The sequence below is a fragment of the Carassius carassius genome, chromosome 2, assembly GCF_963082965.1.
Source record: "Carassius carassius chromosome 2, fCarCar2.1, whole genome shotgun sequence".
NCBI lineage: Eukaryota > Metazoa > Chordata > Actinopteri > Cypriniformes > Cyprinidae > Carassius > Carassius carassius.
This window is the reverse complement of record NC_081756.1, coordinates 27,795,947-27,823,677: the sequence shown is the minus strand read 5'-3', so window position 1 is coordinate 27,823,677 and position 27,731 is coordinate 27,795,947.

Sequence of the window (27,731 nt, the reverse complement as noted above, 5' to 3'; positions counted from 1 at the left end):
TGTTAGGGGTAGCTTCCTGGGCTCATTGCAGATGTGTAAGGTGAGCTCTTCACTGTCACTCCATCATTGTTTGACAGAAGTGTGACTAGAGCATGGCAAGCACAGATAACACACTCACAAAACTCAACAGCCACCTTGAGCTCTCCAGCCCACTTGGAAACTACCCATTTTATTTTACCAATTATGATACACTACATGGACAAAAATATGAGGGCATGTCCTTCTAATTAATGGGCTTGGCAAGGCCTTTAATTCCAGTGAAGTCTAATCATAATGCTACTCCATGCAATGACATTATAGAAAGCATTCTCTAGTTCTTTAGATGCCAAACTCAAATATGTTGGTCCCCAAGTGAAGGGAATATATTCTCAAAATAATTAAGATATATGTTATCTTTGATTTAAAAAAGAACATACACACTTTGAGATGAATGAGAATGGCGACTGTAAGCCAGAGCTTATCACCCAACATCAGTGCCTGATTTCACTGGTGCTTTTGTCTAAATTAGAGTAGATCTCCATAGCCATGTTCCAACATCTACTAGAAAGCCTTCTGAGAAGAGCGGAAGCTGACCAACCATCTATCAAACCAAGTGATTTGAAATCAAACCCTCAACAAGCAAATGGGGGTGTTGTTTGGGTGTCCATGCTTTTGACAATATATTGTATAAGAGGAGCTCTAATCCCACTGCCATAGGTTAGACTGATCAATGAGGCAGTGGTCCTCCAAGGGACAGCATCTCTTTCAATTACAAACCCAAAACCTCATTATGTTTAATGCTTCAGTTAGGAACTATTTATTTATGTGTGCGTGTATTTATTTACGTGTAGGTGTATACAGTGGGTATAGGTTTTTTTGGAGCCTGACATGAAGATGGACACTGTTTTTGTTTTATCCAGCTGTATCTACTCGGTGGAACATCCAAGTGAACGATATAACACCAATATGTTAAAATTATGTTAATATGTTACCAATATGTTTAGTCTGCTGGGATTCTGTGTGTCTCTACTAACTTTGCACATCTAGACTTTACAATATTTGCCCTCTCGTCTTTGCAGAACTGCTCAAGTTCAAGTTAAATTTGATGGTAAGTGTTTATAATCTGCAGTCTTCAAGACATTGCACAGATTGTCAATTTGGTGTATGTCTAAGCTCTGACTAGGCCATACAAGGACATTCACCTTCTTCTCCTTCAATCACTGTGTGCTCAGTTTTGCTGTGTGCTTTGGGTCACTGTCATGTTGGAAGGTAAACCTTCTTCCCACTGACAACTTTCGGCCAGAGGACAGCAGATTTTCCTCAAGAATTTGATGGTATTTTGCCCCATCCATGGTTTACTTATATCCTGACAAGTGCTTAAGACCCTGCTGCAGAGAAACAACCCCAGAACAGGACATTACCCCCTCCATGCTTTATTGGAGGAATGCTGTTAGTTGGATGGTGAGTTGTATTGGATTTCCACCAGACATTTTGTTTGTTGTTGATGCCAAATAATAACATTTTAGTCGCATCTACCACATAATCTTCAAGATGTGTTTTGGCAAAGCTCAGTGGTAACTGCATGTGGACTTTCTTGAGTGTTTTTTTTCTTCTTGAAACCTCCCATTCAAGCCACATTTGTGGAAAATTAGTTAAATTGTTGTCACATGCACATAATGACCAGTCTTTGTTATGAATCCCTGAAACTTCTTCAGAGTTGATGTAGGTCTCTTGGTCATCTCTCTGACCAGTTTCCTCCTGCTCTTTCATCCAGTTTGGAGCGAAGTCCTGATCTAGGGAGGGTCTGTGTTCTACCAAATACCTCCCACTTATTAATAATAGACATTCCATCTCCTGATTTGTCCCCATCCACAACTTTTGACAGTGCCTTGCCAACCGTAGTTGATTGTTTGCTTCAGTTGCACTACCAAGGACTGACATGTTCCAGGAAAGCTCTTTTTATTATGAACGAATCAAAATGACCACAGCTGATCACAGAAGAAAGTCAAATAGTGTGCCACTGAGAAGGTGATTAGCAACAACTAGTTGAGTTTGAATGTCATTTTTGGAGTGGAAGGATCCTATTTCCAACTCTGTGATTCTTATTATTATTTATCTTTATCTTTCACGTGGATGTTATAAGTTGCACTGACTAAATACAGCTGGATAAAACCAAAACTGTGTCCGTCTTCATTTCAGGCTGCACAGCAACAAAATGTGATTATTTTAAAGGAAGGAGATGATTTTCTTTACCTAAAGTATAAATATGTGTATGCATGTGTGTATGCATGTATGTATGTAGTTTAGCTAGTTAGTTAGATAGTTATTTTCCAGTATTGGCAGACTTTCATCCATGCTTTTCTGACCCTGCCAGACCTGATCTGAACTATGGGAATGTGCTCTCATTGCCCGTGGGAACTATGGCCTTGCTGAGGGCAGTGGATGACATCACTCAGGGGACATCTGGTTAATGGGCATGTCCTTGTGCCAGCTGTCTGACTCTTTATTTATTTATGTAATTTATTTATTTTTGCCATATTTGATGCAGTCTGTGTTCTCACACAGTTTGTAGTAAATAGGCCACAGGGAAAACGGGCGGGGGAATTTATAAACCCCCAAAATGCCATACTTAATTTTCCAAAGGCTGATCCTGACAGAGTGATAATCAAGCGTTGCAGTGATTGGAAATATTTCAGCCCGCAGTAGCATTTTAATGCAAACAGCTTTAATTTGCACCGATAGGGGCAGTAATTGGATTTTGATTGGACATTAATGAAGATGCACACCCTCTGAGACGGACACAGGCAGTCATCTGTTTTCAGGGATGCTCACAGACACTTACAAAACACCCATACTTTCCAGAACAAGTTTTAAATTGGTTATATGCAGCAACACATAGCCAGCAATTAAACATTACAAATCCTTCATCCTTTTCCAGCCACACCACAAACACCAAAACGTCTGGACTAGAATCATAAGACTCAATGCCTTGTGGTGTGTTTAGTATTTTGATTGCTCTCATTAAAAAGACCAGGGCTTTTGCTCTTACAGTAATACCCGGCTATTCATTTATGGAATTTTGCTTCTAGATATTTTGCTTGTGTGTAAACATCTGAGTCTGACATATCTGAGGGATTAATTAAGAAATATGGACATATTTTTAATGAATCAGTTCCAGGAATAAATTGGTAGAGCTTTCAGATTATGATTAGGTTTTTTTTTTTTTTTTTTCCTCTTGCTTTATACTGGCTAAGCTGTTCAGGCTAAGTATAAAACGAGGTCAGATGTGATGATGATAGGGGTGATTGTGTGTGTGGCTTTCTCTCTGCTCTTCTAAATGTAGAGGAATGTTAATGAGAAGCAGGCCGTGCTGAAATGCTCCACTCGTCTTATGCCGCTCTCCTTTGAGCTCTGCCCTTATGGCTGTCCCCTATTCATTTATCTCTCTCTTATTCCCACATGAACCCTTATGCCTGACCGCAAGCAGACTGCTCTGTGACTCTTGTTTTATCTACGTGTGTATTTTAGTACACTTATTTAGTATGTTTTAAGTACTATGGTTTTAGTACCATTAAAAGGTGATGGTAATCGGAAGAATAGATGATAATACCAGTGTACTTTGATCTTTGACCCGATTTATATTTGATATTAAAGCATGGCTGAATTCTTGATTCAGAGTTCTGATGTGCTGATTATCTTTTCATCATCACTGGGGGAAAGAAATGGAAATTTTTGTTTTGTTTTGTTTTTTTTGTTTTTCGTCCAGGCAAAAAGTCAAAATATGCAATTATGTATGCTTTACATGTATGCTGCCATTCAACAGATATGTGGTTTGTACATTTTTTTCCCCTCTTATGCTCACAGAGGCTGTATTTATTTGAAAAAAATAAAATACAATTAAAATAATAATAATAATAATAAATTAATAAGGTAAAACATCAATATCTTAAAGTATTGTTAAAAATTTATATGACTATTTTCTACTTAAATTTGTTTTAAAATGTAATTTATACCTTTGATGTCAAAGCTGTATTTTCAGCAGCTATTACTTCATTCTTCAGTCTCAAATGGTACTTGGTGCTCAAGAAACATTTCCTTTTAATATTGCTGTTGTTGAAGACTTCAACCATGATACTTTTTTTCAGGATTATTTATTGAATAGAATGTTCAAAAGGACAAAGAATGGAAGTTATTTGAAAATGAATTATTTTGTTGCATTATACATTTATTTTGATTAATTCAATGTGTACTTGCTTTATTAAAGTAGTAGTTTCTTTCAGAGAAAAAAAAAAAAAACTGACTTCTGACACATTATGATCACTCGCATACCATATTATCACAATAACTATTTAGCCTTTACTGTAGATAATGTCATTTGAATAATGCTTTTCATACAATCAGTGGTTAAAATATGTAGTTCTACACACAAAAGCGTGACAGTTTTGTATGGTCAAAACATGAAAAAAAATAAATAAATACAGCTTAACAAATGAGATGAACAAAATTTACTGTTGAATTTTTAGAAGTTAAGTTACACGCTTTAGTAAAGGCCATTATGGCATTGCTATTGTCACATCATGGTGCTTTTGTATTATCGCTGGCTCACAGATTTTTCTATTTACAATTCACCTCATTCAGTCAGAAACATTCTTTAATCCTGTGACACCAAAACTTGAACTTTTAAGCTATTTTTATTTTTATTTTTATAGTAATGTTAGCCAGATGACCTTCAGTCTAATCCCTGGATTAGTGTGCAGTCGTCTGGTGTTGACATTGATCTGTTTTTCTCCGCGCCAGAAATGGTTAAATGATATGCCTTTGTGAAAGAGTGGACTCCAGTCAGAGCAGACTCTAATAGAAGCAAATACTGCTTTTATCCCAAAAATTGGAGTGCAGCTGCAAACAATTAGGATCTCAAGGAAGACAGGCAGATTACATTTGCATTTGTATAGCTTGTGTCTGTGGCAAATGTCACTATATAGCTGCCTCTTAAACTTCCACATTATTTGGAGAGGAGATCTATTAAATGCTAATGCTGGAAATATGATCCACATATTTTTATTTTTTATTTTTTATTTTTTCAAAAACAGATCAACAGAAACTGAAACCAGATCATCCAATTTGAGTTCTGATGGGAAATGTGCATAGATAATATGTATATTCTGAGTGAATTCTTCTTGCCAGATGAAATCTCCCCACAGTGTTAAACTTAGAAACACAGCAATTTTCCTCAGAAGACCACCAAGTTTAAATAAATTGTACAAAAACACACTGCTTTGTAATGACATTCCGGATCATCGAGAACAAAACTGTGGTCCTTAATCAATACTTTAATGAAGGTTCAGTGAGAAAAATTAACTTTTCACTTAAAGTACCCAACAAAAAATGTCTGAGCTGATGACTGTATCTTTCACATCAGCAAAATAGCTTGTCTTGTCATTTTTGTGGGTTTCCATTAAAGAATATAAAATCTGAGTGCACGCATACATGCAAAGTGATTTTTTTATGCCTGAGAGTAGTTTCGGAAATAGCAAATGTCTGTGCAAATGAATAGCACTGAAAAGCAGGTATTAATCTCATTGTGCATTGACTGCTTTCACTGTGGCAAAATAAAGACAAAACACAAAATACAGACAATCTCAATTCAGTGGACTGCTGACATGCATTAATGTGATATGGATTGTGTTTTTTTGTGTAGACACACAAAATCATTAAAACTTCATGTATTGTTGTATAAATAAACACAGTATAGTACAACGAATAAGGGCACAATATAGTTTATATCTTCCTACATAAATATTTTTCTTATTGCCATTTAACTGACAGCATTCTTTCTTAGGTTCCACCTCTTTTTTAGTTAATTGTTAGTAGAGATACCTCAGTTACCCGTTCTAAAATTACGCTTTTAATCAGTAACAGAAGTTTTTGTAATTCATGTAAACTAATAATGAAAAAAAAAAGTATTTTCCAAAAAAAGAACATTTTAGGTTTAACAGTTTGTGTTGTGGCCCCATTATCTCAGTGTGTGATGTGTAGCTTATTTACACTACCATTCAAAATTGTGGGCTCATAAGTAATATAATATATAATAATAATATATAAATATATATTAAACTGTTTTCAATACCAACCAGATTTTCTGTCAGAGGAAAAAATATACATTACAAAACAATTTGAAATAGAAAACAGATATTTTAAATTGTAATATTATTTGACAGTATTAAAATTTGTACTGTATTTTTGATCAAATAATTGCAGACTTATATGTGTGTGTGTGTGTGTGTGTGTGTGTGTATATACATACAGTACAGACCAAAAGTTTGGACACACCTTCTCATTCAAAGAGTTTACTTTATTTTCATGACTATGGAAATTGTAGAGTCACACTGAAGGCATCAAGGGCTATTTGACCAAGAAGGAGAGTGATGGGGTGCTGCGCCAGATGACCTGGCCTCCACAGTCACTGGACCTGAACCCAATCGAGATGGTTTAGGGGTGAGCTGGACCGCAGACAGAAGGCAAAAGGGTCAACAAGTGCTAAGCATCTCTCGGGGAACTCCTTCAAGACTGTTGGAAGACCATTTCAGGTGACTACCTCTTGAAGCTCATCAAGAGAATGACAAGAGTGTGCAAAGCAGTAATCAAAGCAAAAGGTTAATTTAATTAAAGGTGTTAATTCATAGTTTTGATGCCTTCAGTGTGAATCTACAATTTTCATAGTCATGAAAGTAAAGAAAACTCTTTGAATGAGAAGGTGTGTCCAAACTTTAGGTCTGTACTGTATATGGGATGTTAGTTAATCAGGGCCTGACTCTGTGGAGTTTATCACTAAACAGTGTTTAAGCATCTAATGTGAGCTCTCTGTAACTCACTTTCTAGAGTTAATAGCTATATTTTATTTTCTCCATTCCAGTGTGAAAAGCCTGTTTGATTGTGCTCCTTCATGCACCTCTCTGTTTGGGTCTCCATTAGCATGTCACTTTACTCTTTCTGTCACCAGGCCCGTGGGGTCCAAGCAGAGAGGGCCAGTTCATCCCATCAGTCTGCCAGTCCTGGAGGTTGAATTCTCATCTTAACCAAGCTCCAGACCCATAAGTCGTGAAATGAGGCGAATCATCCAGCTACTTAATTACAAAACAGGCCACGGTAACACAGTGAGGCAGAGCCTTTCTCAATGCTCGGCTGCGATAGATTTCATGAATGAAGAGCTCGTCCGGCACCCTGGAGGCCAGCAGTTCTCAAGCTGTGGTTCTACATCTGTTTACATCCTAAAACTGAGGCTGCTGATCCTGCTTAGTCATCGTTCTTCGTGGCCTGCAGCTCATCATAGCACTCAGCTCTGCCCCTTGGCCCGTAGCTCAAAGTGTATATTAGGATTAGACCAGCAGCCCTGGAAGTTATCAGAGACTTTTATTGCTTTTATTCTTCATTCACCTGCTCTTTTTCCTTTTTTGAGTTTCTTAAAGGAAGTATCTAGAGGATGAAAGAAAGTAGGACTTAGTACAGCTGCACCGTAGCACGTCTAAGGCACTTATGAGGTAGAGAATGTTAATTAGTTCCCCGTGTTTGCTGCCTTTAGCATGATTTCCATTTGACTCCCGCAGATTTCAGAATTGCGAAGGCTGGCATTAAAGGCTATAAAGCTTGGGCTCAGAGCATTTCTTAAGGAATCATTGCCTTTCTCTCATTATCAGACTAATCAGTTGGCTGAGATGATAATGACTCTTATGTCTTCTGCTCTTGTTCTTTCTGCCAGTTGTGTTTATTTAGCTCCTAAATGTAAATGTCTAATTAGCTGGTTAGGCTCAATCACTTTTAGAATGGTGCAAATTGGCCGAAAACATGCTCAAATTGCTTTCTCATTTCTCTTTTGCTTAGCATGAAACAAACATTAGATTACACAAACCTCAACCAAGGGGATACACAAACAGATTTGGAGAGATTGAGAGATTAATTGAGAGTTTTGGAGAATATTAGAGAAAGAACAATTAAGGTGGCAAGGACCAAGTTGGGTAGTTTTTCACTGAGATTGTGTATCTGTGACCAAATTTTATTTTTTTCTAAAACAAATGTAATATTTCAGAGGTTGTGTCTGCATTTTATTTTATTTTTAAAAATACTTCTTCTAGATTCCTCAGTATAAAATATTGGACTTTAAATCTTGTTAACAAGGTCATATCAGATCAGATCAGTTTTTTTTTTTTTTTTTTTTTTGCAATATGAAGTATGTCATGTCCTGGTGCAACACACACACACAAAGGGATAGGTGAAAAAAAGACAGTAAACATCTTGACTCCCACAATTAGATCAAACACAGAGTCTAATCTAATTTGCTTTTATTATTTTCTCAAGACTCCAAGCATCCAACTTATTAGATTCAGCCTTGTAACTGCTTGCCTTTCATGAAAGGTTAAAGAAGGTCTGTACTGAATTAGAGACATGCAAGATGAATAATAAAACTGAAAATCTTCACTCTGTGGCAGGAACAAATTGTCTTGTTTTTATTTGCAAAGGTGATCAACTTTGTGTGCTTTAACCATACATGTAATAACTATCTGACTAACAAAATACAGTGTGTATAAATAGAGTGTACATAATGTGTGTGAGAAAGAGAGAAATGGAGAAAGGAGTTAAAGGAGGAGGTTTTACTTGCTATTGATTTCACCTTTTTCCTCCTCCCAGGAGAATTTCCCCTCCATACGAGTGCACAGTGACCAGTATAAGTGCACAATGCCACTTTTAGATTACACACATGCTTTTCTTCACTAAAATTATTCTGGCTTTGTTGTTACCACTGTGAAAGTGGAAAGAGTCAGAACAGAGAATGAAGCCAGTGGCTAAATAAATAAGCAAAGCGATTTAATAGACATCAAGTTCACAGTGATTTCGATTGTAAACAAAAACACCCCTCAACCCCCCATCCTAGCAGTCACGTATATTTTTATAAAAGAAAAATGTGCCTGGGTGTAACCAGCAGGAGAGATAACTGTGTTGTAGTTGTTGTTTTTTTTTTTTTTTCACCATCTTCCTTCCCTTGTGGCAAGGATTCAATCAATGTCCACGGTGTTCTTCCTACACCTACGAATCTTAACCAGTGGTTTGGAGATGATCCAGCATGCCCTCTCTGCCAAACCCCAGCAACTCTTAAGTACATCCTTACCGGCTGCAAAACCAGTTTGTCCCAAGGCCGTTACACCTGGGGGCATAACCAAGTCCTACGCCAATTGGCAGTCATTCTGGAAGGAAGGTGATCTTTCTTCAGTGGCTTCCCTCACCCAACATCCGGACACTCACCCACTATCCCCTTCGTGAGAGCAGGGCAGTGCCCAGCAAAACCTGCCGCAAGAGTGGATAGCACCCTCTTGGATGCCGCACGGGACTGGAAAATGCAAGGTGACCTAGATCAGCAAATCAAGTTTCCACCTGAGATTTTAAACAACAATCTCAGGCCGGATATTGTTTTGTGGTCAACTTCACAGAAGTCCCTGTTCATCGTGGAACTAACTGTACCATGGGAGGCTGCAGTTGGAGAAGCCTATGAACGGAAAAAGCTGAAGTACACTGATATAGCTTTTGAGGCAAAACAACTAGGTTGGCGTACACAGGTACTTCTGGTAGAGGTTGGCCTGGAGGTGTCGTGGGCCTATCAACGAAACACCGGTGAAGGAGGGTGCCCACCTGAAGACTCTGATGTTGTTCTTACCCCTCTCCCCACTTAAAATTAGGAAGTGCTGATCACTAGGGGATATTAACATCAAGTCCTATGAGCTGAACCACGGGCTGTTTCCTTCCAAATGACTGTTCAGCACTATGCAGGAATTGTGCTCAGTGCCCGGTTGCATGAAACTCCTTAAGTGAGGGTTTCCCTGAGGGAGAAAAAATCCCTGAGGTAAGGGATTTCATTAAGAGCGTTGCAAGAAACCTCTTAACTGTCACCCTTACCTAAGTGTTTATACTAAGCGTTTCACAGTAGTTTCTGACAACATACGGCAAAGATCGCCGTAAATGCTATAGTTACTACCTCTAACAGTAAACGGAACATAACGAACCACAAAGCCAAACCCTTGCTAAAATCACACTTGTATTAATATATTTTTGCTATGGAGAGTACAAACATAACAGAAAACAAAAAAACGTAAACCAAACTGGACAGAGGACGAAAAGGCAATTATTGTTTTCGTAAGTGGTTATAATAATAATAATACTTTTCAGCCTTTCATCAACCATTCATCGTCTCCAAGGGATTATTACGATCATTAAAAACATGCCTTGGTATTTCCTCCTCTTCAATTAACACTAAATCAGCCATCGTATTTTGAGTTTAAGTTGACTTAAGGGAGCTGTTTTGGTCCCTTAAATTTATTAAGGTGAAATGGTCACTAAGGACTTTATAGCAACGCATAAGGGAACACTTAGATAATTAAGGGGAAAAACTTAATAACAGCCTTAGGTTCCTTAAGGAAACCCTTAGGGTATTTTCTTGCAACCCAAGTTTCACTAAGGGTACCCTTAACCTTATATCTAAGGGATTTCTTAGCTTAAGGAGTTTCATGCAACCAGGCACTGCATTCTACCAGACAATTTTACCACCGTGCCACAGGTTTCATAGATGACCAGCCCAAATGCATCAGCTATTTTGAGGTCTTTACAGGGTTTCTCTATTATTTTCTAGTTATTTTATTTACTTTTATTATTATTATTATTATTATTATTATTATTATTATTATTATTATTATTATTATTATTATTATTATTATTATTATTATTATTATTATTATTAACACATATCTGCAGCAAATGATTAAACAAATAGCAATCCAATATTTTTCTGCACAAACCCTAAAAATGCATGGTGCATTTAGTGAAGGAAAACATCTCTTGAGAGCACTACCGCTAGCAAAACGTAGCAGTTTAAAGTTCTTATTACTCTGCACAATGGCACAATAGTAAAACTGGGCCATCATATTAACTATTTAATAATTTTTGTGTGTGTTCGCTTTACACTTTTACAGCCTCATGTTATACTTTGCAGTCACATTCTTTCGATTTATTCTTTCCATCTCCTTATAAGAGTGAACTTGTGGAATACTCATTGATGTTTTAAAGTCCTCTCCATCACTGTGGTGTCTGCTTGTTGTTATTACTTTGTTTTGTTTTATTTTTTTATTGCAGAAGAGATAAGCTTAAATAGTGTGTTGTGGTATAAAATCAAATGACATCAGAGTTTCCTTACTTTTTGCAATATGGGGGTTAGATATGAACAGGATTTTTTACTTTAAATGAACACTGTGGCTCTGAGACAAATGTTTATATTTTCACAAGCATGCACATAGGGCCTATACACGTGATCTACTCAGAAAGGTGGTTGTCTCATCTATAATGCTTTTCTTTGAATTGTTTGGCCCAATCATAAACCAATTAACTTTCTAAATGGTTCCACGTGCAGATGCTTTCAAGTCTGGTATCAATCTAGCAGTTTGAATGGATTTAGATGGAAACATTTTTAGTAAACCCTTCTCATTCTCTTTATGTGGTAATTGCCTTTAACAGCCTGGATCTGGAGTAATTAGCTCCCTTTGAAACATAAATAGAACAGTAGTGATAGAGAAGAGGTGGCATTCTTCAACACGAGCCACTGCAACTCTCCTCGCCTTATTTTTAATGTATCATTCGGCCCATGAGAATATCAGTGTCGTTAATTATTCCTCTTTGGATGCTTTTAAGAGGCCTTGCCCATACAGACTGAGACTGTGCTACACACTTACTAAAATAGATTTACAGGCTTTAATAAAAAACTATTTGTGGTTAAGCTCTTGGAGGGCAGTCATTTGCTTATTAACAGGAGACTAGGATCTTATTTCAGCTTCTCCACAAAAGATGGCCAGAAATCACATGGTACAAAGTTTCAAAAATGTGTTTTGTCCCTCACTTGGACAGTGGTGTGATTGCCAGAATGATAGAGGACACTTTTGCCTGAAGAATTTCACTATGCATTCTTAAAAATAAAATTTTATTTTTATTGGAATCTGGTTACATGAATAATGAAGAAACCTCAACATCTATGGACCCTTTCCATTGCACAAAAGGTGATTTACTGGAAACGGGTTGCTCGGACTTTTAAAATGTTATTCTAAAAAATAAAAAAAAGGTTCTTTTAAGAACTGCTCACTGAAAGATTTTTTCTTTCTTTTTTTCTATTTTATGGCATCACTGAATAAACCCCCTCTTTTAAGGGTGTGCAGTTGAAATGTTGCTGCTTTAAAAGGCACATATAATAACACAGCACGATGCTGACTAGTCTTGCAACTTAAATCTTGACTCACCCAAATCCTGCTAGTTTCTTGTTCAAATCTCACCCATCTTTTAAATTGTTTATTGGAAATCAACACATGGTCTGCCAACATCTCCCTTGATCAGATCAAAGGTTTTGCGAACTTGGCTTTTAGTCTCTAGAAATAAATTATACTTTCATTCAGATCACCGTGTTGGCCTCACATAACTGCCAGAATTAAATTGAATATGCTGTTTCTTTCTTGAAATGCACTCAAACCCTTACAGAAATGATCATACAGCTTTCTCCACATAGTTCTATGTTTGTTTTGTTGCTAGGCTCTTATTAGTGCTAATAGGTTTGGACATAAAGGATGATTTGTTTTGTGTCCATGGATAACAACATCGTACTGTCACAGATCGGCCAGACTCGCTCACCACCCAGTCCCAGCGCACATCATCACGCGGATATTGATTGCACTCACCTGCACCCTCATCAAACTGGCTTTATAAGCACACACCTAAAATTTCTCCAGTGTCCAGTCTTGTTTGTACGAAGTGGACTTTCTATGCTACTCCAGCGAAACCTTAAGATCCTAACCTCCTTTGGATACTTCTTCTTCTTGTTGAGTATTGTGTGTTTCTTGACACACACATCCGAAAACCAGTCAGTATCTGGTGTGACCACCATTTGCATAGAGTTGATCAGATCATTGACTTGGGACTGTGGAATGTTGGTCCACTCCTCTTCAATGGTTGTGCCGAAGTTGCTGGATATTGGCAGGAACTGGAACACGCTGTTGTATGGCAATCCAGAGCATCCCAAACATTCTCAATGGGTGACATGTCCAGTGAGTATGCTGGCCATGCAAGAACTGGGATGTTTTCAGCTTCCAGAAATTATGTACAGATCCTTGCAACACGGGGCTGACATTACGATGCAGTGATGGTCGTGGATGAGTGGCACAACAATGGGCCTCCGGATCTCGTCACGGTATTTCTGTGCATTCAAAATGGCATCAATAACATGCACATGTGTTCGTTGGCCATAATATATACCTGCCCATACCATAACCCCACCACCACCATGGGCCACTCGATCCACAACGTTGACATCAGCAAACCACTCAACCACAAGATGCCATACACACTGTCTGCCATCTGCCCTTTACAGTGAAAACAGGGATTCATCCGTGAAGAGAACACCTCTCCAAAGTGCCAGGTGCCATAGAATGTGAGCATTTGCTCAAAGAAAGTCGGTTACGAAGACGAACTGCAGTCAAGTTGAGACAACCATGTGGATGACAAGCATGCAGATGAGCTTCCCTGAGACGGTTTATGACAGTTTATGCAGAAATACTTTGGTTATGCAAACTGATTTTTGCAGCAGCTGTCCGGGAGGCTGGTCTCAGACGATCTTGGAGGTGAAGATGCTGGATGTGGAGGTCCTGGGATGGTGTGGTTACACATGGTCTGCGGTCGTGAGGCCGGTTGGATGTACTGCCCAATTCTCTGAAATGCCTTTGGAGATGGCTTATGGTAGAGAAATTAAATTCACAGGCAACAGCTCTGGTGGACATTTCTGCAGTCAGCATGACAATTACACACTCCCTCAAAACTCGCGACATCTCTGGCATTGTGTCGTGTGATAAAACTGCACATATTAGAGTGGCATTTTATTGTGGGCAGCCTAAGTCACACCTGTGCAACAACCATGCTGTCTAATCAGCTTCTTGATATGCCACACCTGTGAGGTGGATGGATTATCTCGGCAAAGGAGAAGTGATCACTAACACAGATTTAGACCGATTTATGCAACCTGTCCTCCAAAACGCCGCACATTGCATTTAAATAAACGTGCGTTTTGATTGGTAATGACGTTATACGTCAATTCATGACGACAGACGCAACGCGATACTGTCATTATTTTTACGCCCGCTAGAGGGTGCTTAACTTTAAAACGGAAATATAGGTCGTAATAAATGCTTGTACAAACGACCTATATGGTCGTTTTTTGTTGGAGGATAGGCTCGATTTATGAACAATATTTGAGAGAAATAGGCCTTTTGTGAAAATGTCTTAGACGTTTGAGTTCAGCTCATGAAAAATGGGGGCAAAATTTTCATTTTGTTCAGTGTGTATAGTGACGTGACATACAGCCAAGTATGGTAACCCATACTCAAAATTTGTGCTCTGCACTTAATTTTCTGTATAGTTGCTTTTTAAAGATGATTTTGGTTGAGTCAGAGCACATGCTTATTTACCTTTATAAACAAACAGTAACAGATTTCAGCACTGAGATCCAGATGTGCATGATTAGAGTCAAACACCTGTAATAAGATCAGGCTGTAGAGAAAGTTGTGGTCAAAATTTACTGCATCCTGCTGTTTATTGAGCTCATGGCTTTTTTTCCCTCAGCTATAACAATTCATGCATCACTAAATGGGCTATTAGTCATTTAGATCAATCCAATAAATAAAATAAAATAAAGAAGAAATAAAGAAATAAACACAAGGGAAAAGAAAAAGGGTCTGACTGTCCTCTGAGATGTGTGGTGACAGGAGCAGAGAGACACAGAGCTCCAATTACCTAAGCAGTGTAAAGATAGCTATGCAGTGAGGAAGAGGGAGGTGAGAACACACAGTACTGTAATGCTGAGAGAATAAACGTTAGCTTACCAAATAAGTGCAGAATGGCTGGCAACTGCATCTCTGGCATCCATTCAGCTCCACCTACAACTCATCTCATATACCACCTGTGCTGAGACATGTTTTGGTTTTAAAATCCCATTTTTAAATAATGAATGTTCATTTATTTGTTATATTATATGTTTAGCCCAAATACTGAAAAGTCACATATTTTTTTTTCAGACATTTTCAGGTTTTCTTAGCATTAAAAGTATATTTTGTCACAATTTTGCTGTTTCGTAGCAACTTTCATACCAAGAGAAAATCACCCCTTAATGCCCCAAAGAGGGAGATAAAATTAATTAATAGATAAAAATAATTATAATGATGAAATAATTTTAACAAATAAACATATTTAATATGTTAGTAAGATAATGTTTACATTATAAGGATAATGAATAGCAGCAGGTATCTCTGCACGTTAGTTTATAGCCAGTGAAGTCCAAATGTAAAAGTTATGTAAAATTCTGTATTTCTGCATAAACTGTCATAAAAAAGTTGGAAAGATTTTCTGATAGATCTTTTTTTTTTATATATATATTCTGCATTTCAATTATTACTTACTTACTTATTACTAATATATATATATATATATATATATATATAATCTCAGTGATTAATTAATGAGTCATGTGATCCTTTGGTAACATTATGAATGTCTTTCAAGTTTTCATATCTTTAAAAAAAAAAAGACCCCAAACCTTTGAACAGTAGTCTATAATACTAAACCTTCATTCTAAGCAACGATTGTAGCAGTACAGCTGCTTAATATACATGTATTTTGTATGTGTTGCAGTCTAACATTTAATTTTTCCTTACGTTTCCATCCTTAAATGTCATCCACAGAATAGGAAAACTCTAAATAATAACATATCTGTTTTTGTTGTTGTTGTTTTCCCTTCCCCAGTGACTAGTTTTGCTTCAAGAAGTTGATGTGTTAAAGAATTAAATAAAAACATTGTTTCTATTTTTGAATATTGACATAATATGGTATAAGATATAGTATCAAATAAAAGAAAACATATTTAATTACTTCTTTATACCTCTGTCTTTGGCAGAGTACAGTGTGGGAGTTAAGGATGCAAAACTAAGAATAAAGATATACGGCTGTGATTTACAAATCAGCTTGACCAGCACCCAACAACACAAGCAGTATGGCATGAAATTGCCTACTTTATCATATTCTACTGGATAATTGTTTTTTGTGATTGCTTTTCTATATTTTCAAAGGCCAATGATTAATATGAATGTGTGTTAATGGACATTATTGGTACTGTTGGCATGAAGCTACAGCTGATGTTTTGGGATCAATCTTGTTCATTGCTATAGTGTCGTAATCTGAAGGGTGCATGTGTACTCGAGACTCAGACAAAAACCTTGTGAAAGAGAACATATGCAGTTTTGTGTGTTTCTTGGCAGTTTTGTCTACAATGGAGGCAAAATATCTGAACTACAGCATCTTACTGACCATTTATAGGCTTAATTCTTGAGCAACAGATGGGAAAGGTCAATTTGGGGGCAAGGTACTTGCCACACAATCAGCGGCCGATATAAAGACTGCAACCCTAATGAACTGCAGTCGCTACTTTTCCATTTAAGTCAATGCAAAGTCTATTACAGAGAAGAAAAAAAAAGTATTTTTATTTGAATAGTTGAAATGTATGAGTGTGTAGAATTTGAAGCTTAAATTTATACATGCTCCCATGATTATAGCCCGATTATAGCACATTTCTTTTTCCCTTTATTTGAACACCAAATGGTGGCTAAAAATAAATGGAAATATCCGAGTGGAAGACTTCTCTGTTTTCCTCTGATGTCCTCTAATCTTTCAATAAGTATCACCCTGCTCAAAGTTTCATCACAAATTTTCCATTCCGACCCTTGGCTACACATAAATGTGTGTTTGCGGCACTGAAGCCATTTTGAGCATAATGTGGAGCTTTTCTTTCGGCTTTATTTCTGTGTGTGTTTTCTCCGCAGGAGCGAGAGAAAGAGGGAGTTAGAGGGCTGGGTATCCCTTGACACAGTTTCTGTGCTAACAGTTATACGCCTCATGTCACTCTGCTCTCCATCCAATCCTGTATCTCTCAAGGATTCACTGGTGCAGGTAAATGGAAAATAGCATTTATTCATTCCTCCTGGTCCTCCAAGTTGTGTTCACCAATAGCACCGCTCTACTGTGCAGACCCTCCTCATCTTCGTCCTCATCCCCTCAGCCCAGATGTTGGTTTTATTCTTTTCCTTTGACCTCCATAGTCCTTTTCTTTGGGAGACGAAAGGTTTGTGTGGAAAAGTTGATTGCAAATTGATTTGAAACTCTCATGGTGTTTAAATGCAGAAAGCACACAGATTTGCTCCTGCCAGGCTGAACCTGCTGTGAAGTGACAGAAGTCTTACTGTGATGTGGAGGATTGACAGGCTCAGTCTTTCTAAGCAAGAGATTCAAGTCTTTGTGTACACCTGATGACTCACAGAAGGTTCATTATTTTCCTGTCTTTTTACTGCAAAGTGTGTGTGTGCGTGTAATTGCGTCAGTTCTTAGTATTCTGAGACCTAATTGGACTACACCACATTTACACAGTGAGACAGGAAGGCCTGCCAAGCATCTATATTTCCCCGTCTTGCATGCCTGTTTTGTCTTGTCTAGGGAGAAAATTAGAAATGACAATTATGCTTTGTGCCGCACATCCCTCTGTTGTTTACGTATTCTGAACGCTACTGTTATGTGAAATATTAATGGAGCAGTCATCTCGTTATTTCAGATTATTAATTCTAATCATAAAACTCGCTGCAAGTTCATTCCCGTTCTGATTAAAAATATTAGACACACTTCACTTAAGGTCATTTTTCTGAGGTGAGGTTGAATAAAGAGGCTTGTTAACACTCCTGGTGCCAACGGCAAGATATGTAAATTAGACTTGCTATTACTACAGTTATAACAAAAATCCTTGTCAAATAAGTACATTGGTTAAAGTTTCCACTTGAATCAAATTTTCATTTGCTTATCAACAAATGCTATCTTGCAGTCCTCAGACGCAAATGGCCGACACTCCCTGTATACTTGCAGCTGTGCATACAGAAGTGTGTGTTTGTGGTTGGGCTCTCAGTACCCGTGTGGTTCCTCTCTTCTTTGTAGGAGCTTGACCGCACGACTGCTGGCAAGCTGGAATGTATTTTTGTGCTTTTTTTGGGAATATGAGAATTGGTTAGCGTGGCGACACAGCCTGTATTTTGGTGATGTGGAGGAGGAGGTGGAAAGTAATAGACTCCATATGTGCGCCTGCCACGTCACTGTGCATTGCTGTCAGCTTTGTCTTGTGCTTTGAGAATAAGGCTCAGTAAGAAAGCCTGATGCGCTGACATTCTGAGCTACTTTTGTTGTGGTTCAAAACAATTCTCCCAACTAATTAGAGGTAATCCTGTCAGTCTCTGCCATGAATTTAGCTGAACACCTTGAGCAAAATGTGCTTAAATTATGTTTTTTTATGCTTCTTTGCCCTCCATCTATTTTGTTTACAGTTGGTTTTCACATGTGGCACATCAAACAAATCTGAGGAGTGACATTACTGCAGTGACATGTTTGACAAATATATACTTTATTGTGTATTGTTTATTAGCTTGACAAATAATTAATTCTCCAGGACTATCTGTCATGTCAGATGTCACATCACAGCCATTCTTGCAGGTACAAAGCAAACTGCTTGTTTATACAAATGCTGCATCATTTTATCCCTGTCAGATTATTTATTTCTCTCTGTGTCTATTCTTTCATGTTTTTCATTTTATTTTATAGATGTTTCTTATGTCCACCAAGGCTGCATTTATTTGATTAAAAAAACACACACAAAAAAACAGTAAGAACAGTAGTATTGTGAAATATTTTTACAATTTAGAAAAACTGTTTTCTGTTTTATTGTATTATAAAATGCAATTTATTCCTGTGACGGTGAAGCTGAATTTAGAGAATTATGAAAAAAAAAAAAAAAAAAAATATATATATATATATATATATATATATATATATATATGAAATAAGTATTTGATGAAAAGAATGACCGTTCTAAGACAAAAAAAAAGAAAGAAAAGAAAGTGTGTGTGTGTGTGTGTGTGTGTGTGTTTGTGTGTGTGTCTTATTTAAACATATGTTGGGGACAAATTTGTACCGAAAAGTGAGATAAACCTGACAAAATCTCCAAAAACCTCCTTTGGGGGACATTCTCATTTGTAAAACTGGTATGAAAATAAAGTAAACAGTTCCTGAGGGTAGGCCAGTTTATATCCCCCCACTCCCTCCCCCATTTGCAACATTGGAAAACATTCCTTCTTCAGACACACTGCACACCAGTAATCTGTTCAATGTGTCAGAAATAAATTCAGATTTTGAGGATTCTGAAGGCATGAAAGCCTCTATTTGTCTAAAAAGATAGCAGTTTAGTATAGCCATTTTAGTGGCCTGCAGCTGCATCAGGCATCCTAGGAGATTAATTTGTCTGCATGGAGATGTTGGATTACTACAAACTTTGCAATGTCTGTTGTTATTGACATTGCAAATAATTGCATTATTATGCATAACATGAAATATAATGTCAATTATTAAAGTAAATATGGTTCCAGCTTCCGAAATATGTTGCAGTGCATCTATCCTCCCTGCCTGCTGACTTTTCGAAATACTTTTTAAAACACTGATTGATTCTATTGATTCTATTGTATTTCTTTTGTATTTGAGCCATTCCTCATTTTAACAGTCACGTTTTTTCTTTCCATGCCTATTTCACAAATATACACAGTTTTCAGAAGAACAAAATGCTTTTATAATGTTTTATAATTAAATCATAGTCATAAATGCTGTTAACTTGCTATAATGCACTTTTCACTGTCAGTTTTGTTGTTGCCATTGCTGTTTCTACCACCAAAGTTGCTGTAGTAACAGCAGCCGTTTTCATTTGTCTATAGGCCTGGAATATTTTGCATTTCGGCCAGTGTTTGTATGCTTGCCTAAAATGCTGATTAACTGTATCATACAGTAAATTGTGTAGACAGGGTGAGTTATATGTTCCAGCTGCACATATTTGAATAAATGCTACTCCATAAAAACAGAAATGAAACAATAAAATGAGAGTGATATTAGTCTGTGATTTTTGACAGCATGTTGCTGCTCAATTAACAAGACAGCTGCAGCTCTGTTTATCCGCTTTCAGTTGTACTTTTTGATTTCAGGCTTATGTTTAAGCACGTGTCTGCTAATATGGACACGTAGAGAAAAAAAGAAAGAAAGAAAAAAAAACTAAAAGCTATTTTAATGGTAAATGTTAAAACACTATTGCTTCTGCTGTAAAACAGAAGATACTTCCGGGACTTCCAGGGTTTAGGTTAATTCACACCTGCCTGTATGAAACAACAGGGCTCTGGATCCAATTAGAAGTGTCTGAGTGTTTCTGTGCACGATTACTCATCATCCAAACTGATTCCGATCTGTACATGGCTCTCTTCTTGTGCAGCCCCGGCCTCCTCAGGGTCACCGCTTCAGTGCTTTAAATATGTGATAGTAATCAGTCATTTTCTGCTTCCCATCATGCAGAAGTAGAGCTTGATATAAACAGCTGCAAGTGGCTATTAAACCTCACCTTTCATCCAAAACGTTTGCTTTCCAAATGCAGAAAGATTTCACTGCTGGTTTGTGTTGATAATGCTGAGTATGATAATTACCCGTTTCTGTTTTAGCTGACCTTAGACCTGTCAGCTAAAACATATGTATAGGTCCTAGAGAAACTTAAGTTAAGTCATAAACCTACAGCACCATCCAGTTCACAGCAGTTGTTTTAGAGAGGGACAGTTGATAAATCATTTCGGAGAACTCATTACAAGTTTACAATAAGTTACAATAAAAGTACAATAAAGAAACCATTTATAAGCGCATCTCTGTCAGACAGCCCAGTCCAGTGAATGAGATTTGGGCTGAGGTCTTACACAAGAATAGCTCTTTAACTCTCTTAGCGGGGCCAGGACCTCAGGGCATGATGACTGACCTGACTTCCTATCAACAGCAGGCTAACACAAGAGGTTAGCAGATTTAATCAGGCCCAGTTTCCCCTCCCAGCTGTATATCTGAGCAGCTCTATCTAATCAAGGAGGATGCTGGCACAGACGAGAACTTGCTAGAACATTCATACTCCTCTGTGTACAACACAGAATGATAGATCTGGTTTGTTCAGCATGGAATGAACATAAAAAGACTGCACATGGTCTCTAACTCCCATTGGTCTCCTGGCTATTCTTAGAGATAGCTTTCTCTGTTGGACTGCAGCTCTTAATTGGCTGCATTAAAGCATTTGTATTGCATTTGAGGGATATATAATAAATTCATAAAGTCCCTCTACTAACTTTAGAAATGGACAATATATAGGCATATACTTTATGGGCAACTTGATCACTATTCATTTATAATGGATACATAGTTCAATGTAAGACATTTAATTGTTTTATTATTACTATTATTGTTGTTGCTATTACAGTGCCACTTGACCATTTTCTGACCTTTGTCATTGTCAAAGGTCTATGCTAGCACTACCTTTCCACCATTTTCATGCTGTTTTTATACATTACTGTAGAAAAGCTTATTTTTTTTCTGAATAAAAGTTAAAAATAAATGAATACATACATACATACATAAATACAAATCATATAGACTTTTGAATGGTAGTGTAATGTTCCGATGCCTATAGATTCACTCATAGCATTTAAAATGATTCATTTCTTGTTTTAGTTTAAAATTATATTTGTAATAATTAGTATAGAACTAAAAGTAAAAAGTAAAGTAAAAAAGGTTAAAAGGACTAAAAGACTACCTGAATGTTTTGAGCTATTGGAAATAAAATTAAAGGAGCATTGCGTAGGTTCTGAAATTTCTAACCGTTACTGACACCAGTGGCCGTTAGAGGAATTGCAGCCAGTCTCATGCTCGTTCTCAGTGGCACTCTCTTTTTTTTTTTTTTTACTTACGAGGAGTGTCCGAGGCTGGTCGCTTCTTTCCATCCGCAGAGTCCATCTGAAAACACTATTGCCGCTGCTATAATGGCTGGCATGCCGTACGGTTGTAAGCCCAAGTAGACGAGAACGCGCATGACGTCACATTTTGTGAATTTTCACGCCAATTCGGGCCCGACTCCTCCACACACAATTGAGCCTACAGGCTGATAGAGACAACCGTGGTGGACAGTCGAGGTGTCATTCTTTTTTTTACATCATGGTTGGCTCATACATGTACAAATGAAAACTCTATCTTAAAGATTTTTTTAAGTATAAACCTGCACACAGCTCCTTTAAAGAGGGACTGACTGACATACATGAAACCTGTACTTTTGCCAAAAAAAAACAATAAAAAAAAATAATAACAACTTTAAAATTTTCAGTGGCTCTGCTTCTTGTATATAAATAAATCACAAGCCTTTCAGGTTTAATGTCTTTTTGACTTTATGGATGGACCTTTTCGGTCATACACATCAAGTTGTCCTCCTGCCCACGACAGTATAATTTGAGTATGGAGACAGGTTGCTACAGTACAGCAATAAAATTCAAACTGACATGAAATCATAAACGTCTAATTGTCATTCAGCAAGCAGCTTGTCATACAATCTGCAGACAGTAGAAAGTGAGTATTACTTTGAACAGATTTGAATTTATCACCCTCCGTGGCCAGGACACCTTCCACCTGCTGAAGGATGTGTAAATCACTGCTAAAACATTTTGGATTCCAGATGTGTCAAGTGCAATATAAAATACAATAAAATACATTTCCAAATATATTTCATAGCAACAGAAATTGGCTTCAGTCAAAATAAGCTTTCTATTGCTGAAAAGAAGTTATGAGTTTCAACATGAGGTTTGCATCTGAATTTTAATGCCATGGCAAATGTTTTGTTACATACAGAGAGAAGGCTTGTTGTCGCCCTCTCTCTCCCTTTTTATTTGTATTTCTTTCTTGTCTAGAGAACTCTGTCAAAGGTCTTTTAAATGATAAAAGGTCACCTTAGCAGGCAGCTCAGTTTAGCAGAACTCTTAACTTACCACATTTACAGACTCTGAATTAATGACCTTTACTCTTTGTAGTCATTATATGGATTTGTGTAAGACTGAAGTTGTAACATCAACTAAATTTTATTTTACATTACCAGAAAAAGCATTGTACAACTCACTAACAGCCATTTATTGGTGTAATATTACATGTAAATATATATATATATATATATATATATATATATATATATATATATATATATATATATATATATATAGATAATCTTTACATTCTGAACAAATATTTCCAAAAAAATATTTAAACGATAAACAGTTTCTGTGATATCACAAATATGCATGTAAAGGTGATGGGAAGATATGAAGCTTCTCTGTCATTCTAGTACACACCCTCGATAAAATGTTAAGTGCTGAATCAAATGGGAGACAAGTGCCAAAGTGTGTTCTGATTCCTCTAAAAAAGTAACTTCACACAATCCCCATGCAAGCCATTCGTTTTTATTTATTCTTTTCTAACACAAAAGAGCTGTGGCACAGAGTAATTAGTCAGTATCTTCAAAGAAAGTCTCCTAGTTATCATAGGCATTACCTGTGAAATGATATGGATGTGGAAGAGTAGTGCTGTCTAATTTTCATTTCAGAAAGTCTCCCACACTGTGATGGCAAGGCTGACTGTCAAAAACATCTCCATTAATCTGACAGTCATACCATTTCACCGGCAGAATTAAGTAAATAGCATCTCATCTTTCAACGAGAGAGTGCATCTCCAGAACTGCCATTACAAAGACCCTGCGGGCTCTCATATGTCCTATTTCACTGAATGCAAGAAGATGTAGACTGCTGAAAAATAATCTTGTGATTCTGGATACAAAATTTCTATTGGAATTTTCTTTTCTTTTACATGATATGTTCAGGTGTCTTCATGATAAGTGCAGAAATATATTCTTTAACAATGCTCAAGGAACACTAATGAGCTTTAATTAAAGGCTAATTGTGCTGAACCCATCACATATTCAGGGTCTTAATATTCCACCAAGAAGGGCACGGTCATATAATAGGATGTGAATATGCTCTCTGTTCTTGCAAATTTCTCTCATTTAATCGATTGCTAATGGTAATAACTGCCATTATATGCTCTCTAAAGAATTACCACAGTATTTAATACCTTATCCCAAAGGCATTATTCTTATGGTTTCATCCACACTAGTTTACTGCTCATTTGATTTATTTTCTCATACTCTGAGACTGATGTGTCTGTGAGACTTGAAGACCTATTTATGTCAATTTCTGTAGTGTAGGCCAAAGCCAGAATACATTGCTAAACTTACACCATTTCTTAGTTAAAATTGATCCAGAGCTTGTGATGGCAATGCAAAATATCCTGGCTATTTCAATTCATCTCTGCTTTTAAGTGGCAGGATAGCATGCCTCAAATTTTCAAAATAAAGATCAAAAGAAGATGAGATTGTTACCTGTTTAGCATTGATTTGATCACAAAATGTGGCACTATTTGTTTCAAGTTGTTGCTGTTTGTCAGATATTTTGGTGATTTAAAAGTTTCTGACAGCTTGTGACATTACTTAATTTGTATTTGTTTTGACTTTTTCTGAAAAGAAGGAACATCAATATATGAAAGACACTACTGTTTTAATAATAATGCTAATAATAATAATAAAAATAATAATCACCAAAGAGTGTTACTGCCAAATCCACCTTACAGTAAGAGCAAGCTCAACGCCAAGAACAAAATCAGCACTATCAACAGTTCAGCAGTCCCTGTCCTCACATATAGCTTCAGCATTGTGGAAGATGAGGAAATTGGTAATGATGCATGTGCAACACACGCAAACAGTTGCAGACACATTGTATATCAAGTGACGCGACGATTGCAGCAGGTTTACTGAGCTTGAGTATGCGCACAACATTGCTATTATCGGCCTTAGAAAATACACTGAGCAAGGTGGCGACAAGCTCACGAAGATGGTGAAGAATCACAAAGCCAGCAAAACCAAGTACTCCTTGATGAAGATGGCGAATTGCAAAGATGGTCTTCACAGGCACAAGGATCACCCAGAGAGTGCCAGAACTGTGGGCAGAAAGCAGAGCGGGAGTCGAGCACTGAGAAAGAATATTGAATAAGACTGGATCGAGTGTGTGAGAGCAAGCAAGTTCTTCAAGTATCTGAATGAGCCATTCAAAAACAAGGAAGCCACCCTAGCTTGGCTCCAAAGTGCTGTCCTGAAAGAGAGAGCCTGATCATCGCTGCCCAGGATCAAGTACTTAACACCAGGTGTCACCAATGCAAGATCCTCAGCCTGCAGCTTGAAAGTACATATAGAATGTGTGGAGTTATTGAGGAAGCAGTCAGTAACATAATTTCTGGTTGCTCCACACTTTCTGGCACAGACTATTTGAAACGACATAACAAGGTTGCCAGCTACATTCATTGGCCGATTTGCAAGGAACTTGTTGTTGAAGTGCCTGACAAGTGGTATGAGAATGTCCCACAACCAGTAGTGAACACCGATGACTGAAACATCATATAGGACAAGGGTGTGTTTACCAACATCAGTGCAAACCGCCTAGACATCATTGTCCACAACAAGAAGGAAAAGATGTGCCTGCCTGTCGATATCGCAATCCCAGTGGACCACAATATAGTGGAGAAGTAGAAGTACAAGTTCATTATTATTATTATTATTAACAAAATTAAATTAGGCTAAATGTTGGCTATTTACAGTGGCTTTAATATAGAATTTAATTGGATTGCATTCAATGGTGTGTACATTGACTATTTTGCTTCTTTCACCGTTGCTAAATAAATCAGATGTCTAAGTGTGAACTATTCATTTTATAATTAATCAATTCAATTATTAATTAATTTAATATATCAATAAATAGATGACTAAGTTGTATCCTTTTAATTGGTCATGACAAGTGAGCTAAAATTAAAATAATTAGAACTTGAAAACTTCTCTTGAGAAAAATATACATAAGACCCTTATCAGAAAATAAAGCCCAACCGAGTGATTAGGAAGCCAATGACATGATTTATTGTTTCGAGTTGAGTGAATAATTTTATGCAGTTGCCTAGGAAATGCAGCATTTGACCAATCAGAATTAAGTATTCCAGAGAGCCGTGTATATATAGTATGTTGTGTTACTTATGAAAGCTGCACATGCACAATTGAGCAGGTGACACCAGTTAGGACAAGTGATTACTATTTTAAGAGACCCTTAAAGGCATAATGAATAGACACAGAAATAACGTCTGGATGAAAAGGTCAAAAGTGCATGAGTGGAAACTAGAATGCTGAAGAGAGAGCAGCTGCAGTGGAGGGGAATAGTTTACCCTTGAAGTGTACGTACTGTTTCAATGACACAGTCTCATGCATAAATGTTGTACATGCTGGCGGGAGCAGTTGTTATTATGCATGACATGCTAATACTCTGTTTAGCAATGACAATGCCAGAGCATTAGAAGTGTTTAAATCCAGTCTCCATCTGGTCTGCCACATAGACAACACAAATCATCATGGACCATTGTAACGTTTATCTCTCATTCTATCCAAATTTGCAGCATCAAGTACTTAATTTGTTTAATGGTGTTCATGTTTACTCAATCTGAGCTGTAACAGCTTGTGACAGGCTTAGAGACGTCTGTGGTGGATCATTCCATGGACAGAGATCTGCTTTGTGTACACACTCCTGCAAAAGTGCTATTTCTCCCATGTTTCAAAGTGTAATTGACCAATCTGAGAGCCACAGTGCAACAGCAAAATCATGTCATACTTATCAGACCTCTTCTCTATCCAGATGGAATGAAAAACAAAGCTAGTTGAGAGATTGAAGCAATGCTTGCATGAACAGTTGGTGAGTATCTAGCACAGTCTTTGTGTTTCTTGTTGTTGGCCATTTCTGAGTATGAATTCCTGTTCATCTAAAGTCATTTTCCATGAGACTGCATTTTCATTCTCAGCTGAAAGTTTACATTTATTTGTGAAATGAAGTTATAAACCATTAAACCCCATATAACTGATTAGAAAGATTCCTAGCTGCATATCATGGGAGTCCTTTAGTAGATTTTTCACACAAAGGAGCACCTGGCCCTTTCGGAAAGAAAGAGTGTGATAAATTGGAAAGAAAAGAGAAAAAAGACAGAGATGGAGAGTAACCACTGTGCCTTAACCTAAAAACCATTTTATTTCCTCAAAGTAAACTGAAAGCCAGAGGTCCTTAGCATTGAAGTGTAAGGAAAGATAAATGTTCTAAATTTAAATAAAATTAGTATACTAGTTCATTTTACATAAAAAGTCTGTCAAGGAAAAAAAATATATATAAAACAAAAAGATAGTGATGATAGTGGTAATCTGGTATGTTTAATAATGCTTCCTATATCAATGCAATCGTCTAGAGAAGTTTGAAATTAATACAAAGATAATTGTGAAAAGTTTGAGGAAGGGTACATTTGAAAAACTCTAGATAACTCCACCAACATGAGTACAAAAAATTGTTACTCTTTCAATGAATACTAAATCAGTGTTAATTGACATTATCTAGTCACATCCTGCTCTCATTCTGTATTCCACAGCTTATGTCAAAAGATAAAGGACAATTAGAGGTGCTTTTCACATGAATGGTCAAATGCACTAATTTAACCTTTAACCCACTGAGCAAATTAAAAGGAAATGGGCAAGCTATGGGGAATGTAGTCAAGTATTTTGTAGATTAATTTTTTTTGGCCTTAAAGTGCTACCCAAGCCC